The sequence below is a fragment of the Halichoeres trimaculatus genome, unplaced genomic scaffold (genome assembly GCF_033239565.1).
Source record: "Halichoeres trimaculatus isolate MK-OKI-2021-1 unplaced genomic scaffold, fHalTri1.1 fHalTri1_scaffold_14, whole genome shotgun sequence".
NCBI classification, from domain to species: domain Eukaryota; kingdom Metazoa; phylum Chordata; class Actinopteri; order Labriformes; family Labridae; genus Halichoeres; species Halichoeres trimaculatus.
In genome coordinates, this window is record NW_027437192.1 from 19734707 (window position 1) to 19752118 (window position 17412).

Genomic DNA, 17412 nt, shown 5'->3' on the forward strand with positions numbered 1-17412 from the left:
GGGATACTTTTCAGACTTATGAGAGGATGTTTTTTTTCATCCCATCACACAATCATTCCCCTGTTCTGGTCATTACTTTGTGCAAATGTACTGTATATGGTAAAGCATCATTAGAGACCCAGTAAAGCATGTAGCGTGCAGCCACTAAATCAGCTTTCTCCGGGAAAGTACAGCTTCATTATCTACTTCTTTTTCCTCTTTCAGCTTTCTTTAAAAGCTTTTTTTTTATTTGACAGGTTCTGTTAAGAGAGTCGATGATAAGCAGGTGTGTGAAATGAGCAGAAATGAAGACAACTTTGTAGATATTTGGCCAAGTAAAGCACAAGCTACTAGTGTAGGGATGAGGTTTTAATACTCCTCTTGGGTAGCTGCATCAGTCAGGAACTGATTCTGTGTACTAGAGAGCAAAATATAAGGAAGTGCCTGTCTTTAAGGATTAAAAATAGAAATTAAGCTGTTGTGCTATCTCCAACATATTCACACTGTTGCATACAGCAGGAATTCTGATTAATACACACTGTGACAATGTAACAAATCCAAAAGTTAGAGAATTACCATGATGCTGAGCTAATCTGTTTAATGTATTTTTAAAACATTTAAAACCTTTAAAACCTCATTTTTTTCAATTATTGCTACAAATACAAGCTTTATTTTAACACCATCTTGTTTTTGTATTTAAAAACTCGACAATTGAAATATTAAACATAATTTTTGATTCAAGGCAGATATTTTTGTAACATAAGGAACTGACGTGTGACAAAACACCTCTGCACCCATGTATCTTCTTTCTTTTCTAATTTCATACAACTTTCATATTATCAGCGCCAAAACTTGATTTTTAATTTAAAATAATTGAGCACTTTAACCAGATTTCCTTTCTACTTTGACTCACCAAGTTACACTTGAAGAAAAAACGGCATTACAAATGTATAAGAAAGTTATCATTACTTCTGAAATAAATTGGGTATAGTATAATTAAATACCAGCTTCAGGAGTATTGTATTTTATTGTAACAACTGTTTTTATCATACCAAGATTGTTGGTATTATTCTAAGTTTTGTCCTGTGTTCTCTTTTTTTTCTATATTATATTGTGTCATGTAGGGATGGGTACCTTTCACATTTGAAATGATACGGTACCAATGCCCGGTACCTGGCAATCGGTACCGGTACTCAACGGTACCAAGTTTTGGTACTTTTTTGTGTTTATGTGGTAAAAAATATCAATTTGTTTAATAATAAAATATACTTAAAATTCAATTTTACAAATGTATTCTTCAATATATAACCTTGCAATGCTGTGTTCATGTCCAGCATGGAAAATCACCAACTCTTCCACTCCCTCACAGTCACAAAGATGCATTTAGGTACCTAAACATGGTACCTTTTGGTTTTACATGAATCCATACCCGGTACTTTTGACAGAATTCGGTCGGTACCTTTAAAAGTACCTATTCGGTACCCACCCCTAGTGTCATGTTATTAGTTACCCTGCAAAAGCAAACACTCGTGTCTGATCTTACCTCTCAGCTCAAAAGCCATTGGCCATGTGTTGGATGTTGTGTTGTGTCGTATCGTAAAAGTCTATTTTACCGTACTGTATCTTAACCAATTTAATTATAACCACCATTTTAAACTGTATCTTAAAATTCATGTTCCAGTGCATTGTGTTTTCTCGTATTCAGTTGTGTTGTTTCGTACTGTATAAGATCAAACTGTATTGTACCATAGCTAACCTCCTCATATTGTGTTGTGACTAATTGAGCTGTTTCATATCCTGTTATATCTTAACATCTAACATTATTTCACATCAAACTGTCCCGTATTGTACAACATGGACTTGCATCAGATTGTGTTGAACTTTCACCAGTTGTATTTGAAGTATCCCATCGCAACATAGTGCATCATATAGTATTGAGTCAAATTATGTCCCCAGCAGGACCGAGATCCAAAAGCAGGTTAGGGTGTGCCATCACTTGTTAGTACTTGCCAAAAGCTAACTGGTACCTACTAATCGGTGGTAATTGGTGGCTTATGGCATACCATTAGCTGCTTTTAAAATGATAATGTCTCCAATTGTGTCCTGTTGTATCATTTCATATAGTATCTTAATGCTGTGCATTTCTTGGCAGCATATCCTATCATCATTTAATGTTGTATTGTATTGTACAGTATCATATCAGATCACAGTGACCCTGTAATTCCCTCCCACACTAAGCCATGTTTAAGTACTGCCTAATCTCGCACACCCCAAAAAGAATGATTCTAGCCTCTTCCTCATGGTGAGAGATGCAGCTTATTGACTTAACAGTGCTATCAGCTCTATCGGGATTTGTGTATCAAAAGATATTCAAAGCCCAGGATAAGTTTGGGGACTTGGAGTGCATCCATATTCCCACATTTTCATTTTGAAATTGCTTTTCCAAGCACACTGATCTCCATCCGAACGAGTGTTTTTGCACTGCTTCTCCAGTAATATCCGCCCGTATTACCATAAGAGTAAAATTCATGTCACATAAACACTTTGCAGCACTCCAGGACACACAGAGGTACTGGGACCTGCACTGTAGGCTATTGCTGATGCAGAGAAGTAAACAACACTGTGTTTTGGTTTCTGCAGCCATTAAACGAGCGTGTCTGACTCTCATCTGCTTGTCACTTGCATTACATCAGAGTTCATTTACCTACAGGTTTGCTTTTTCAACTTTCCCCCTGTAGTGTAGCTGAGCACCTTCTTAATCTCTGTAGCTCAGCAGGTCCTGTTTACAATGAACAGCAGCCTGCCGCTCTCCTTCAGCGTGAAGGGCCTATTAGTTGGCTGAGGAGGTGCGGATGCCTCAGAGTGAAGAAAGAGACTTCTCACACTTTGGTAAGAAAAAAGAGAAACCACACCTGGACACTGCGCCCTCATGTTTCTCCTTTTCATTCTTTATACCCTCACTCCTATCATTCTCCCGCCAGTGTGAAAGTGAGGGAAGGGGGCAGTGGTGCATGTATGTGTGAGCGTATAGCAGGGACCTGACAACTTCCTCTCAACTTCCTGTGATCAGAGCTTAGGGGGGTTGTAGGGGGATAACCAGGAAATTAAACACACTGAACGTTTCACAGTGTTACACACTTTGAAAACTGTGTGAGCTTTCTGAGTTCTTAGATAAAAAAGTAACCACACAATTGATGTGCGGGCAACAGAGAAACACACAGAACAAAAAAGGGGAAGGCAGCGGCCGCACGGTTCATTATTTCACAACAAATACAGAGATTCAATCACTTCCTTACACTGAGTACACAGCACGCATATGACTGTGTGTGCGTGTGTTAGTGTGTGTCTGTGTGCCCACACACACACCTGAGTATAACAGAAAGACAAAGTACATATGAGTGTATTCTTCCCTGCTTTTCAAGACTGACCCATGTTTTCTCAGATGCTTATTTATGGAGGCAACTGTGCTCAAACACACACACAAACAGGCACACACAGCGACACTCATTCACATGCATGTGAAGGACACGGAGACAGTTTAGAAAGCCTTGGGGCTCAGTCTGAGCTTTCATTTCCTCTATCCTGCATAACAACTGAGAGATACACACACATACATGCGCACTGATACACACAGACGGACAAACAGACTGCAAGCGGATGATTACGAGACTTTTGGCCTGCCCAGAGGGACTACAGAGGGAGACAAATGGCTCTTAAGAATGAGCACAGAACCCCCTCCGTGCTTTAGAACCACCAAGAATAACAAAGTATGAACTATTTTACAGCGACAGCAGGGCCACACCGCCAGGGCCTGAAAACAGAGTTAATCAGAGGAGAGACACCGAAGAGTTCCTCCCAGAACTTATCACTCTTAAGTGTTCGTGCTTCAAACAAATGAAGCGTGTAATTCTGCGAGTTAAACAAGACAAACTTAAGGCAAAATAAAGGCCGTGAAAACTCTGTAAGGTGTCAAGATTTAGTCATAACTTGAGGCGATCATTCTTTCTGTGACAGCAGGTTAGTTAAATTGTGTCACATTTCTCACAAGGTGCATGCACCCAGAAACTAAAAGACAACGTTCTTCTCTCAAAGAAGAAAAAGAAGAAGCTCCTCTCCCAATTAAAGCTGCTCCTTTATGGCCCGGCGGTTCAGCGCTGCAGAGAGTTTTTCACCTGAAACCAAGAAATAAAAAAGGTCCACGGGATTTTTGGAGCTCACATCCATCATCTCTCCTTCGTTACAGCCACTCGCTTCTTTTCCAACTCGTTTTCTCCTACACACACACACACACACACACACACACACACACACACACACACACACACACACACACACACACACACACACACACACACACACACACACAGAGGCACACATTCACACACATGCACACAGATGGCAAGCTTTCCTGTGGAAGGGGAAGTTGCAGGTCGTTGCGACATCAATGCTTGAGATAAAAGCTACAAACACACAGAAGGACACTCAAGTTGAGGTTTATTTCTTTGAGATTTAAGGAATAAGTCTGATTTTCAAAAAGTACAAAGAATCTGCAAGTACTCACATACAAAGTCCAGAGTTAAACAATTGCCTCATGCTTATAATTATCAAAGGGAGACTTCTCACAAAACGCAGAGATACCGTGGCAGTGAAAATATGCAAGGTCATTGCCCACATTGATGAAAAAGTCCCACTTCATCATTAAGCAGCAGCTAAATGTAGAATGTTCCTCATTTTTTTTGCTGTGCTGGAAGATCCCTGACATAAACTTTGTCTGGCTTCAATATCAATAAACAAATCTTGCACAATGCAAGCAGAGATTGCCCAAAATGTGAGATAAACTCTTGAGGTTGCTTTTTTCACAATTTAACTCCTCTGTCAGTTGTTTTAATATCATTTTGCTCCAGTGGCAGATAACAGTTCCACTGCAGTCCATAGTGTATAGTTTCAGATCTACTTTTGCAGCTGAATTATGGGAAAATCATTCGAATCGGATATTTCATCTAAATTCTCCTACTTTAATTGTACGTGTTCTCTTCCTGTGCCCTGCACCCTGGTCTACAAGTCTAAAGAAAGACTGGTCTCCTCAAGCGTTTATGTAGGTGACTACACCCTGACCTTATCTGATCTAATTCTGCATTCTCACTGTGATAAACTGGAATCAATCTCTTGTGATTATCTGCGTCAGGGTGCTCGGGATGGAGGACAGAGGTGCCTTGAGTTTTAAAGCAGGATAAGGGCAGTGATTATTCATGCTGTTGTCTTGAGACGGCTCTCTTGACTGAAATATCGACAGAGTGTTATAGATCTAAAAGTGCATTGTTAAGCCGCTGCGTGCAATCCCTTTGAAATGCACCTTGGGTAAAAATTAAAACAGAACAAGCAGGGCTGTGTACTGTAAACACCTGCCTCTGAAATTTACTCTGACATCATTTAGGGTTTGAACCATAGTCTGACCTGGGGGCAGAAACAGCTTTACGCCTGGTGTGTCTAACACAAGCTACATGCGTAGTTTATCATGTAGCATAACTGAAACGGTTTACAGATAAAGATCTTAAACAGAGTATTTGCATGATGATAAAACATTGTACTATATCTAAGCCCAAGAGTGATCAGGGATGATATGCATGCAGAGCATCTCATATTTGATGCTGGATTTTTCATTTTGATTTGCTTTGATCCAACGTTATATGTATGTCATACACTAAAAAAAATTAAAAAGAAAAAGAAAAACTGACTACTCTACTTTATTGGCCTTAAGTCCATTTTTTGCGTTTTAGAAATTGACAATCCTCTAAATAAAGAGTATATCACTCCTGAACTACAGTGTCTGTTCAAATAACCAGGGTATCACAATAAAGGGGACAACTGCAATATTTAATAACAAGTATATAATTAAGAATATAAACAGTTCCGAGTAGACACACACTGATCAGTGCTGATTTCCTTAATTTTTGGGGATTGGTGATCGGTGATCATGATCGGCCCATCCTTACAGCTATCCATCCAAACTGATCTTATATACCTCTGGGAAGGTCTGAGAGCCAGCCTTTGTTGCTTTTTGCCCTGAGACCTAAAACTCAGGACACTTTATTGGTTGTTCAAGTTAAGACATAAAGATTTTATAGTTTCACACATATTGTTCAATTATTGAAAAAAAAAGAAAAAATCAGTATCAGCCTAAATCAGTATCGGTCCAGGCTTTTTAAAGAAGATCAGCCAGAAAATTGTGATCGGTGCACCCCTAGAAATGAGTCACAGAAAATTAATTCTGCACATTGCAAAAAAGATATATTTGTTTTCTGCCCCCTTTAAACTGTCAATGTTAAAACAAATACCTCACAGTAAAAATGCAGTGATGGGGGAAAAAAAATACTAAAGAGACTTAATTAAAGATGCTATGAGGAGGATCTGTTTTAATTGGATTGCAGCCCCATCTTCTGGCCCAGAGTCTTACACACACTGTCGTGAATTTATGACTCTTTACAACACTTGTGTTTGTTTTTGGTACAAATTTTCTTTGTTAAAGATAACTTTTTACCGGACACAACACGACGAGGTAAGGTATTTATCAGTGCAGCTTAGGGCTTTGTTGTTTGAAACATGACAACAAGCAAACATTGTAAGTTTGAAGTTTGTACCATACGTTAGCAGCCAGCTGTATGTAGCGCTACTAGCAGCCCAGTGCTACGACTTATCCATAGGCTAAAGTGACAACAGGCAAACTTTGTCAGTTTTCGCAGTAGTTTAGCAGCCGTCCATATGTAGCGCGACTGACAGCCCGATGTGTCGGAAAAGTGTAATATTAGTGAATCCTGGTTATGTCCTGCCATTTATCTACCCAGCAGAGCTAACGTAACCTCACTCTTCATTGTATTGATCGACTCTGAGGTTTGAACAGACCACTGCAGAATAACTGCTTTATGTGGGTTGGGATGGACATTATCAAAACACAGTTTAGCACGTGTTTTAGCCTTTAGCTCGTGCTTTTTCACTCTCCTGTTTAGCTTTCTTCTGCTCGTCTGTCCTTTTTCTGTCCGACAGTTAGGCTGCTGTATCCACAATCACTACAAAATTGTTAAAAAAATAGTTTTCAGCAGAGAATAACACAGGTATGTCTTCTCAATACTACACTTTGTCAGCTGGTGTGGTGTTGTCGTAGAGACTCTGATGTGCCATAAATCAACCTGGTCTTGCTTTACCTGATCGGGAAGCTACGAAGTAGCATTTCAACATAACCTATAACCTGTAATATTGGTGGAGAAAATGTAATTTTAAAGTGTGGATTACTATCGAACATATATCTAGAAAGAAGAATTTTCAAGATCACTTAGAAAATCTTCACAGCCCCTTTACACATCTATGTTAATATCAGTTCCAAATATCAGTTTTTGGTCACCCCTTACTACCACTTCTTCCCATCTTTACTTGTTGACACCTGAGTGAGTCCTTACAACCCCCCTCTGTGCAATTCCTCTTGTACCTCAGTATTACAGCATTCCCTTGTGTATTGTGAATCTTAGTTCTGACCCTTTTTGTGTTTTCCACCTTTCCCTCTCCCTCAGTTTTGAATACCTTTGCCACAGTCTATTTCGTTCATGCTGTACCAACTTTTTGCTTCATAAGACTGGACTTTGAACTTTTGCCCTGTCTGTGTTTGTGCCTTTGGTCCCAGCTGCATGGTTCATCGTGATGGCTAATTTGAAAGCAAGCCATACCAACAGCCTGTAGCGGCACACCCCAAAAAGCTGAATGCAATGCAATTCTTGCTTCTGATTGTGCTGATAGCTAATCATAGCTCAGGATTAAGGCATCCAGGATGGGCAATACGATTTTAATGGGGACCACCCCTCCTTTAACACCCGGTCTACCCCTTTAAATATGAGCCCCCTGTGAGTTTTTAGATAGATACAATTTTCTTTGGCTTTAAAATTGCAGAAAATAATCCAGAAGAAAAGATGGGTTTTATCACTCAGAGGATTTTTGCAATCTTTGCGCTCGATTTCCAAACACACTGGCAGAATGTTTGATCTTTCTCTGAGGGTGTGATATCCGCAATGTGTTAGCAATCAGCTCCCAGCCTTGCTGTAGTAATGCATTTATGTGTGAAAAAGACATTTTTTAGTGGACCATCTTGTCCTTTCTGTAAAAACTTATCTGTCTCTTTCAAATATGTGCTGAGGATAAGCCAAGCAAACTCAACTGTATTAGGACATCCTTAAGTAGGTCACAGATCTACAAGAGACTCAGGTGTGGATCAGTAATAAGAGCAGAGGTATGTCATGTTTGGTTCTCACACCCATTTTAGTGCTGGTACACCCTTAAAAAAATCCACATGCATACGCACAAATGCAAGCATGGACGCGCACAAACACAAGGAGTTTGGTGTTTTAACCGATCAAACTGTTACTACACCCTAAATCCTTTCATCTCTTATTTCATAACCAGCCCCTCCCGTCATCTCTCCCTTCTTTTCATCTTTTTTTTTTTCATCTCTGTAATCTCTGTGATCTACACCTCTGACTGATTACAAAAAACAGCGTATCTGTTTGTGCTGTGACTTTCACCCATTTTTTCTGCGTTCAATTTACACAGCAATGAACAGCAGAAGGTGTGAGAAAATGTTTTTAACCGCGGGGCCAAACCACAGGATGAGTGGATTAAAAACGGCATCAAGAGGGAAATTAGCCAAAGGTAAGACTCACTGTTCCCCCTGTATCTGCCTTTCAGCTATCTGCTTTCCCGTCAATCTCCACCTGCGTGGTGTACTCGCCCCGCTACGCTCCAGTTACGCGTGAGTCAAACATAACAAACCACAACTCTGGCAAAAGTTCAAAAAAGTTTAAGATAAGCGCAACTGAAACACAACTATTTCAAGTTTTCTGTCCTCCAGGGTTGATTTACAAAAAGAGGAGACCCAAAGGCTTTTCATTTTTCTGCTTACCTGAAGATTCCTGACATCAGAGCCCCTCGCAAATGACCTCACGAAAGAAAAGTGCATCCATAGTTTCCAGGAGATCAGTCCACAGCGTGTCATGCTGCATAATGAAATGCAACTAAGAGAGGAGAGAGAATATCAACTCCACCTTTCCCAAGTTGTTATCTGTTATCTTTCAACCTGTCAAACCTGCAGCTCTGCATGTTTTCTGGATATTGACAAGGGCGTAATCTCCTCTAGGAACACCTAACTGTGCCCGAAACTGAATAGATAGAAAGATAGAAAGAATTAATGGAAAAAAGGTGAAAAAGAGCTTGAATTTACAGGTATTTAGCCAGGAGAGTGATTTGTGTTTCAGACTACTTCATTTCATGTCACACGGGAAATTGAGCACCTATTAGTCACAACTTGTAGCTGCAACTGCTGTCTCACTGTTTGGCAAAGACAAGAAAAAGAGAGACAGAGAGAGAACAAGAGAGAAGTGAGAGATTAACACACAAGCAGCGTCTGGGAGAGATTTAGAAAGGCATCTCAAAAAGAGAAGAGACGGGGAGACGGAGAGAGGGAGAGGACGAGATGTGAATTCATTGCCTTAAAAGCAGCTCTGAGTCAAACAGTGTGATAAGAATCAGACGGCGTATGCACACGTGTGAGTGCGAACTCACACCCTGAATCTTTGCTTTGAACCGCTCTGGACAGATAAGTAGATAAGAAGTGTTCAATTACTGTTCAATTATGGTGTGTGTGTGTGTTTGCATGTGTATGCAGATGTGTCAGAGCCTGACAAAGGGAAAGCGAGTGTGAGACAGGGGCAGGGATGAGATTCTTTCCACCTATGTGTCATTTCCTCTCTCTTTCTCTCTTTTTCACTCAACACATTACCCCTCTGTGCTCTCACCATCATTTCACTGAAGACTTTCTCCTCCCTCTGTGGGCTTTCCTTACACCTTCATCTCATATTTAAAAAATCATTGATAAAAGACGGATTGAGCCTGTAACTAAATGAAATATCACAGCTTTGGACGTGCTCTTTTTCTTGCTGTTTGAAGACACAGAGTCAGTAAATTTTGATGAGAACGTCAGGAGCTCGGCCCCCAAACAGTCCTGGTTTGACTGTTCACACATGTCCCCTTAAAGCATTTAATTCCCTGTTGGACAGGGGGATCCCTTAATGTTTTAACTAGCTTTATTTCTAATTCTCCTCATTTGTCCCTGTCGGCTGACACACTCATGTGTTTTTACACCTGCTAATGCCTAGATATCAGTGGTACAAGGAGAGGTGAAAAGGCATTCTCGCAGCCTTCTGATGTTATTTACATCCTGTTACATGTTACTTGTCTTTGTTCACACATGTGTTCTATTGAAAGTTTTTTCTTTCAAGATGTGCCACCAAGCTGCTCTACACATGCTACGAACCAGAATCCTGGGACCTTGTGACAACTGTGAGCATTATTTCATATAGTTTATCAGTTAGAGGGGCGGGCCTCAAACACTATGGTCTTTCCATAGCTCTGCCCCCGACAGACAGACAGACCTTCAAAAGGACTGGCCAATCAGAGGGAGGTGGATTTGTGAAGCAAGCCTTAAAGAGACAGTGGCAAAGTGAAGATTCAAATGGTGTACCAGAGGGACATAAGTAAGTCTTAAAAATACACAATACCCCCTCTTCAATCAAGGACTGTTGCTTTTACAGTGCAAGTAGAAGGAGTAGGTGTGATTTTCTAAAATATTCTCTATTGGAGAATTTTTTAATACGAGATAGAAGTAAAACCAGATTCATTCACTTCTCCTGACCTCTTAAACAATATTTCAGTAATGTATTATCTTGCATTGGGGCAAATGTGGTAATACGCACACTTCACCTTCTGGTCATGATTACCGAAGATTTCACTGCACTATGATTAAAACTATACAGCAAAAGATAGCATTATCCCTGAGTCTTACTTTTTTCCATTATCTTTTTGTGAATATTTTAAGCTTTTTGAATAGCTTTAAAAAAACACAGTGGGCTGAACATGAAAACTAATGCCATCACCGGTATTTTGCCAGTTGTTTCCCCATTAACTTCATCAGTTTTATGGTTGATAAAATGGAAAAAAAAATCAGACATCTGACGCAACATCTCTAAAAACCAAAGCCCAAAATCCATCCATATTTGGCTTAGACTGATATAACACACATAAAGGGAATGTTTCAAATTTGGAAATACACTTTTATTTTGGCACAAAGAAAAAATTTTGAAGTTATGAGCTGTACTGAACTGTATAGTAAATGCACTACCTTTTCTAACCTGCTGACAAATACAGGAAGGCATGGAGCTGCTGGTCTTAACTGGAATTTGTCAGGAGTTTTTCAAGCTAAGGCAGCATTTCAGCATACAAACCAAGGGCAGCAGCCCATGACAGCAGCGTGACTAAAGACGATATCTTTTAACCAGATTGTCAAGTGACTGAAAAATCCACTCTGCCAATGTGTCCTTGAGCAAGACACCTACCTCTACCTAGGGTATAGTAGCAGACGCTGCAATCTAAGAAGTGAGATGAAAAGAGTAAATGCACTACAGGGAATGAATAGAGTTTCACAAAAGCCTGTGAGCCAAAGTCACCAAAGTTCCACGCCTCAGCTCACCACAAAACCCTCTGGTGGCAAATTATCTACCTCCCCCTCCTTCTGTCTATGTGGCACTCTTTTCTCCTCTTACCGCCTTCCTCTGTCTCTCTCCTCCTGTCCTATTATGGACATACTAACAGTGGGGCTGTCAGGATGACCAAAGGTTTGATTCACCGCCTGTCCCTGTCTCAGTGTGCGTGTCTGTGTGTGCGAGTGTGTTAGATAGCAGATAAGGGCCATATATAAACAGCACTTGAAAGCAGAAATGTAAATGTTTAAAAGTCATGGCAGAACACAGACCATATCAAGATACCAGAGAGAGAAAAGAGAGGGGGGGATTGAAGTGGAGTTCACACAAGGAGAACTAGCAGAAGCTGCATTAAACTCAAGTCAGGTACTGGTCATCAATAAAGCTTAGTGGTATTTAGCATCTCAAAGCAATACATCCAAAATCCTTAATCTGCTGCTGGATGTAAAGGGAATGCGTCAAGTTTTGGAGTGACTGCCCAGTTGGATTTGTTTGTACCTGTGTAGCTGGGTCAAACTAAGGGTATGCGCTAACAGGCAGAATGACTTATTCATGATATCACAACACTCACAAAGTTTAAGGTGTGGTTGATTTTAAAGAAAGACACAAAATATGTTGTTCCATACTACAACTATGTTGAATATTAACTGGCAGAAAGCTGGCTGACCTGTTAAAGTATGGTATTATATTACAAAGCCAAAATAACAAAAGCAATAAAATCAAGCATCTCACACCATTAATAAATAAAATTTCAAAATTGTACCTTCTGTAATGATCACTTTTTCAACTCTAACAGCTTCAAGTCTTGAAAAAAAGTTCTTTTTCCTAAATAAATTGTATGCTTTTATTTTGAAATCTTTTCATTCAGATGTTGAAACTAATGTTCAGCAGTTTGATATTGAGTGTTAACTTTTTACCTGTTCTGAGCAAAACTCTTACTTATTTTGATACAGATGTTAAATAGTTAGTATGATGATATGTTTGTCAGTAAGAACAGGAAATGTTTACAGTTACTCTCCTCCTCCTTAAACAGGCATTCATCTTTGTCCTAACAAGCAACTGCTGATGAAATTTCATGTGGAACAACACTGACCCCCTTACAAATAAAATGAATTTAAAAAAGGAAACATGTTTGATTATTCTTTAATGGAAAGGAATGGAAGACTTCCTCCCAAGAAAGGAAAAAAATCTATGTGTGCAAGGGACCCAGGTGCAAATCAGACCATTAATACCCTTTATAGGCAGAGGTTGAAGTGGGGTGGAGGTAAGGAGTATCTGCATATTCCTTGTTTAATGTCAGTTCATGTTTTATATCTGAAGCAGATGAAGACTTAAGTTGAGGATGCACCAGAAGTAAGGGTGTCCCACAGACCAATATCTGCAAACAGAGAGTTTTGGCTCATTAAGATTTAATCTAATACAGTTCTGTGATCATAAACAAGCAATGTTTATACTGACAGACACTTAAGAGCCAAGGCCTCTTTGGGAACTTCTAACATGTCTGACAATTTGGTCTGGCTGGCATACACTTCCATCCTTTCAAAATAAGAGTATGTTTCTTTTTCACAAGAAGGAAGAAAGGATCTCTTCCCTCAAGCTTGGACAAAGTTGTATTACCCATACTCTGAAAAAATGGGTGCAGTAACAGAAACTCTTATTCCCCTGCTACATTTAGCTTTTGGTCTGACTCTGTTGTGCTGCTGAGTAATTAAGGGCAGGGGATATAAAATTGAATTTCTCTATGTTACAGGAACAGCCACTCACTAATTTTTACCAGAAAGTGTGCCTTTGTCTTCAGATTGAACGCTCAAAGAGAAGCTGTGAGCAAACCTCATGAATCAACAGTGACAGGTTTACAGTGATAAAAACAATGCTCGCAGATTTTCTGTGGCAATCTCTGAAAAAAAAAGTGTTGATTGTCTGCATATGTGTGTTCTTGCATAATGTGTGAGTGGGCATGCTTACATCTGTGTATACCATACATGCTTACTTAAGAGAGCGTGTGAGTGTCCACTGTGTGTGTTTTTGTCAGAGTGTGTGTGTATGTGCATCTAAGTGAGTGATTGTTAGCAGAAGCTCGTTAACCTCAGAAGTCATTACCACAGCCCTGAGGTTTACGCCAATTAGACAGAATAAACGACGAGCGAAAAAACAAAACAGACAAATGAAAAACAAGGGGAGAAGAGAAAGTGATTACTGGGGGAAAAATTAAAGTGATTATTTTCACAAATTTAAGGAGAATAAGGGAGGAGAAAACAGATTTGAATGACATGAGGGTGAGGGAAAACAAAGTCATTATTGAGTTGAAAGCTAAAGTGATCATTGGAGTAAAACAAGTAAGACTCAATGATGAGAACTTAGAAAAGAAAAACAATGGAATTAACTCTAGGTTTAATAACAGCTAGTGTTTGAGAGAGAGGAGGAGGAAAGAGAGAAAGAGGGGAATAAAAAAAGAGTTTAGTTTTGACATCACTACTCAAATGTTGTCTTTTTTTCTCCTTTTTCTCAAGACATTTTTGTTTTTACAGCTTCACTGAGCAGACCAGACCGCTGTACACACACTCATACACCCTTTACTTTCTCTCTCTCCCTCTCTCTCACACACTCGCATACACACACACACACACACACACACACACACACACACACACACACACACACACACACACACACACACACACACACACACACACACACACACACATACATTCCCATACACACAGACCCCTAAAGGGGCCTTTTTTCCACATTGGGCCATATGGTGCAGACAGGCGCACGGAAACAATTCTCTAAAAACAACAACACACACTCTGCACTTTGAAACCTGCCACACACACACACACACACACACACACACACATACACAAATGCAGATTTTCTCTCTCTCCCTCACACACACACACATACACATGCACATACACACAGACAGTTAAACCTGCTGAATGAATTGCTGCCTTGTTCAGCGGTGTACTAATGGCAAGGAACCTGCCATGGAGATTACCACACACGCATGCACACAGACTCAAACACACACACACACACACACACACACACACACACACACACACACACACACACACACACACCGAGGCTCAGCATTGAGCATTCTAGGGCACTTATCCATTAGAGAGGTTGGTTATTTTCCTCAGTCTAAAAGTAGGAATTCAACTTAATATTCCGACAGAGGCGGTTGTAAATCTGCTCCGTTTAGCAGCTGGGGCAGATGTCTGCGAGACGCTGGAAGTCTTCAGGACCACAGAGCAGAGCTCGCCCAGTCGTTATGGCTGATATACGACTTATATTTGATTTGTCTGGCAGTGGACAGTGGGGCTGTAAAAAATAACAATAAGTTAAATGGCATTTCTATTATCAGTGGACACTGGGCTGCCAAAGTGAAATATGTTGGAGAAATTAAACCTGAGCATCAAAACATCTCTACCCAGGGCTAATACTGAATATAAGGTGATGGCGGGGGTTGATTCACATGTGTGTCAGGATTTTTTGTTTGACAATATTAAAATTGCAATTCTTTGAAAAATAAAACTTTTATTTTCAAATTCAGAGCCTTCATCCGGTCTTTGTTTATAAGCTGGATTGTAAAAAAGCTTTTTCTCCAGTAGAGTGAAATGTTTCCCTCTGACACATGTGATGTGCATTTTTGGGAAAATTTGGCCCCTGATATAGTCAGTAGACATTATCATTATCATTCAACTTTTTCAGATGGTCTGGTGTTAAAAAAGCTAACTAAAAATCGCAAATCACAAATATCAAAGAATCATAACAGAATCAAATTGCGAGACAAGCATATCATCCCAGCCCTATAAGGTGAGGAATAGCAAAGGCCTGTGTTCTCACCTGGCCCTGAATTTAACTAAATCTCATTAACAGTGGGGGAATCACTAACTGAGTACGAGTCTAAAAACAGCAAAGCATTAAAACCCTATATTTAACTGAAATTAATGCAAAGAAAACATAAAACGATAAAACAGATTATTCTGAATATGATGCTGGCAGCGTGTTTCAAAACAGGTGGAACAGAGGCATGTTTATCGCTGTGTTGCATTATTTCTTCTCTTAAAAGCGCTGTAAACATTTTGGACCCAGGAGACCAGTTTCTGGAGAAGTGAATTTGAGATGCTGTCCAACTTGAGCCAAATATGAGGTTTCAGCAGCTCAAAAGTTTGGGGTGTCTTTTGTCGTATTTTTCATTTTACGAGGCAGGCCATTTAGCACCCAGGACCCTTCGACAACAAATGATGCAATATCTACAGGATGTGGTTTAGCATTGTCTTGCTGAAAAAAGGTGATATCTGGTGGCAGTATATGCTGCTCCAAAAACCTGTACTGTTCAACATTAAGAGTGCTGTAGGATTCTAGTGGTGAAGCAAACAGCTTGACGCTCAGATCCTTTAGATTCCACATGGAGAATCCACACGAGATCTCTGTCAGTTTTGACTGTTTACTTGGTAAACGCAAATTTGACCAAACAACAGATTCCACAGATAATCTCACTTCAAGTGGTTGAAGATATGAAAAATAAGAAAGGCAACTAAGAGGTCAAAAACTGAGTTGCTCCACTCTTTCCTGCTGTATTGTAACAGTTTCAATCCACCTTTTTCTGTGAAAACTGATCAAACATGTATCCTGCAAACTTACATTAGCTTCTTACATAAAACCCTTGTTTAGGCTCCCACAAGTGCCTCCCCAGATGTATGGGCTGTCCATACCAAAGGCCTGCTGTGTTCACAGATAATGGTTGTTGGAAGTGATGTGAGCCCATGTAGTGACTTCCTCTACAGAGTCATAACTGTTATGTTCTCTGCAACTTTATACAGAGGAGCATCATTCTGAAATTATCAAACTATTTCCCAAAGCAGTCTCTCACAGAGTTTAATACATTTGTCTTTGCACTATTGTCAGGAAAATATATATCAGGGTAAAAATGCAGAGCAAAGCAGTAAATGCTCTTTCAAAGACATTTTACACAGTGTCCCAACTTTTTGATAGTTGTGTTTGTAAAATAGTTGCATTTTACTTATCAAAAATAAAAAACTACTTCTAAGTCTCAGCACACAACATGAATGCTTTCACATAATGTAATATTTAATAATTGTATTATTTCAATGAAAGCAGCAGTGAAGCAGAATCACAGGATAAGTTCATCACCTCATTTTCTGAGTCTGCTAAGACATTCTAACAGTGTTAGTCTTTCTTTGATAAATTCTGTCTTACATCTTTCTCCAAGTCTCTTTTCATCAAATCAATACAAGGCTATCTTTCAAAACATCAATATTGTAATTAACACTGTCAACACTTCAAGTTTTATTATATCAGTGCCTCTTTTTTCCCATAGTTTTTGGAAACACAGCAGGTCCTGCAGTAGTCTAAACAATACAGAACTTTTCATGTTCTATTACTGACAATTGGCTCTGAAAGGATTCAGGAGTCAGAGTCAGCAGTGTTTATTATTGCAGTCAGACGTATCCGAGAGACTCAAAGCAGCCAGAGTCAAAAACATCCAATTTTCCAGTCGGCACTGATTTGTTCAGAACTAATAAGTGACTTTTACAGGAAGTGATGTTGAGATAGACAGCAGCACCAGGACATCTGACTGCCTGCATTAACTTCTTTTCTTAAGACAAGGGAATAAGAGTTTCAACTTTAATCCTTTTGTTTTATCAGTATAACCAGCAAGACATCAGCACTTAATGTATTTCTGAAAATATATAAATATAGCATATGTACATACTCTCTTGTGTTCCTGTTGGCAAAGCTTGTGTCTTCTTGATCATATTAGCCGACAGTTTAGCACTCGCACTGTTCCACACAGCTTCACTCCTTCTACACAGAAACTGGGAAC

General features: G+C 39.7%; 1 protein-coding gene across 4 annotated transcripts in view; it reads right to left on the bottom strand.

The window, feature by feature from the left end:
• The window catches only part of trps1 (trichorhinophalangeal syndrome I), a 136381-nt gene that overhangs the window by 87371 nt on the left and 31598 nt on the right, over positions 1–17412 (bottom strand). The gene's annotated exons all lie outside the window — the stretch shown is intronic.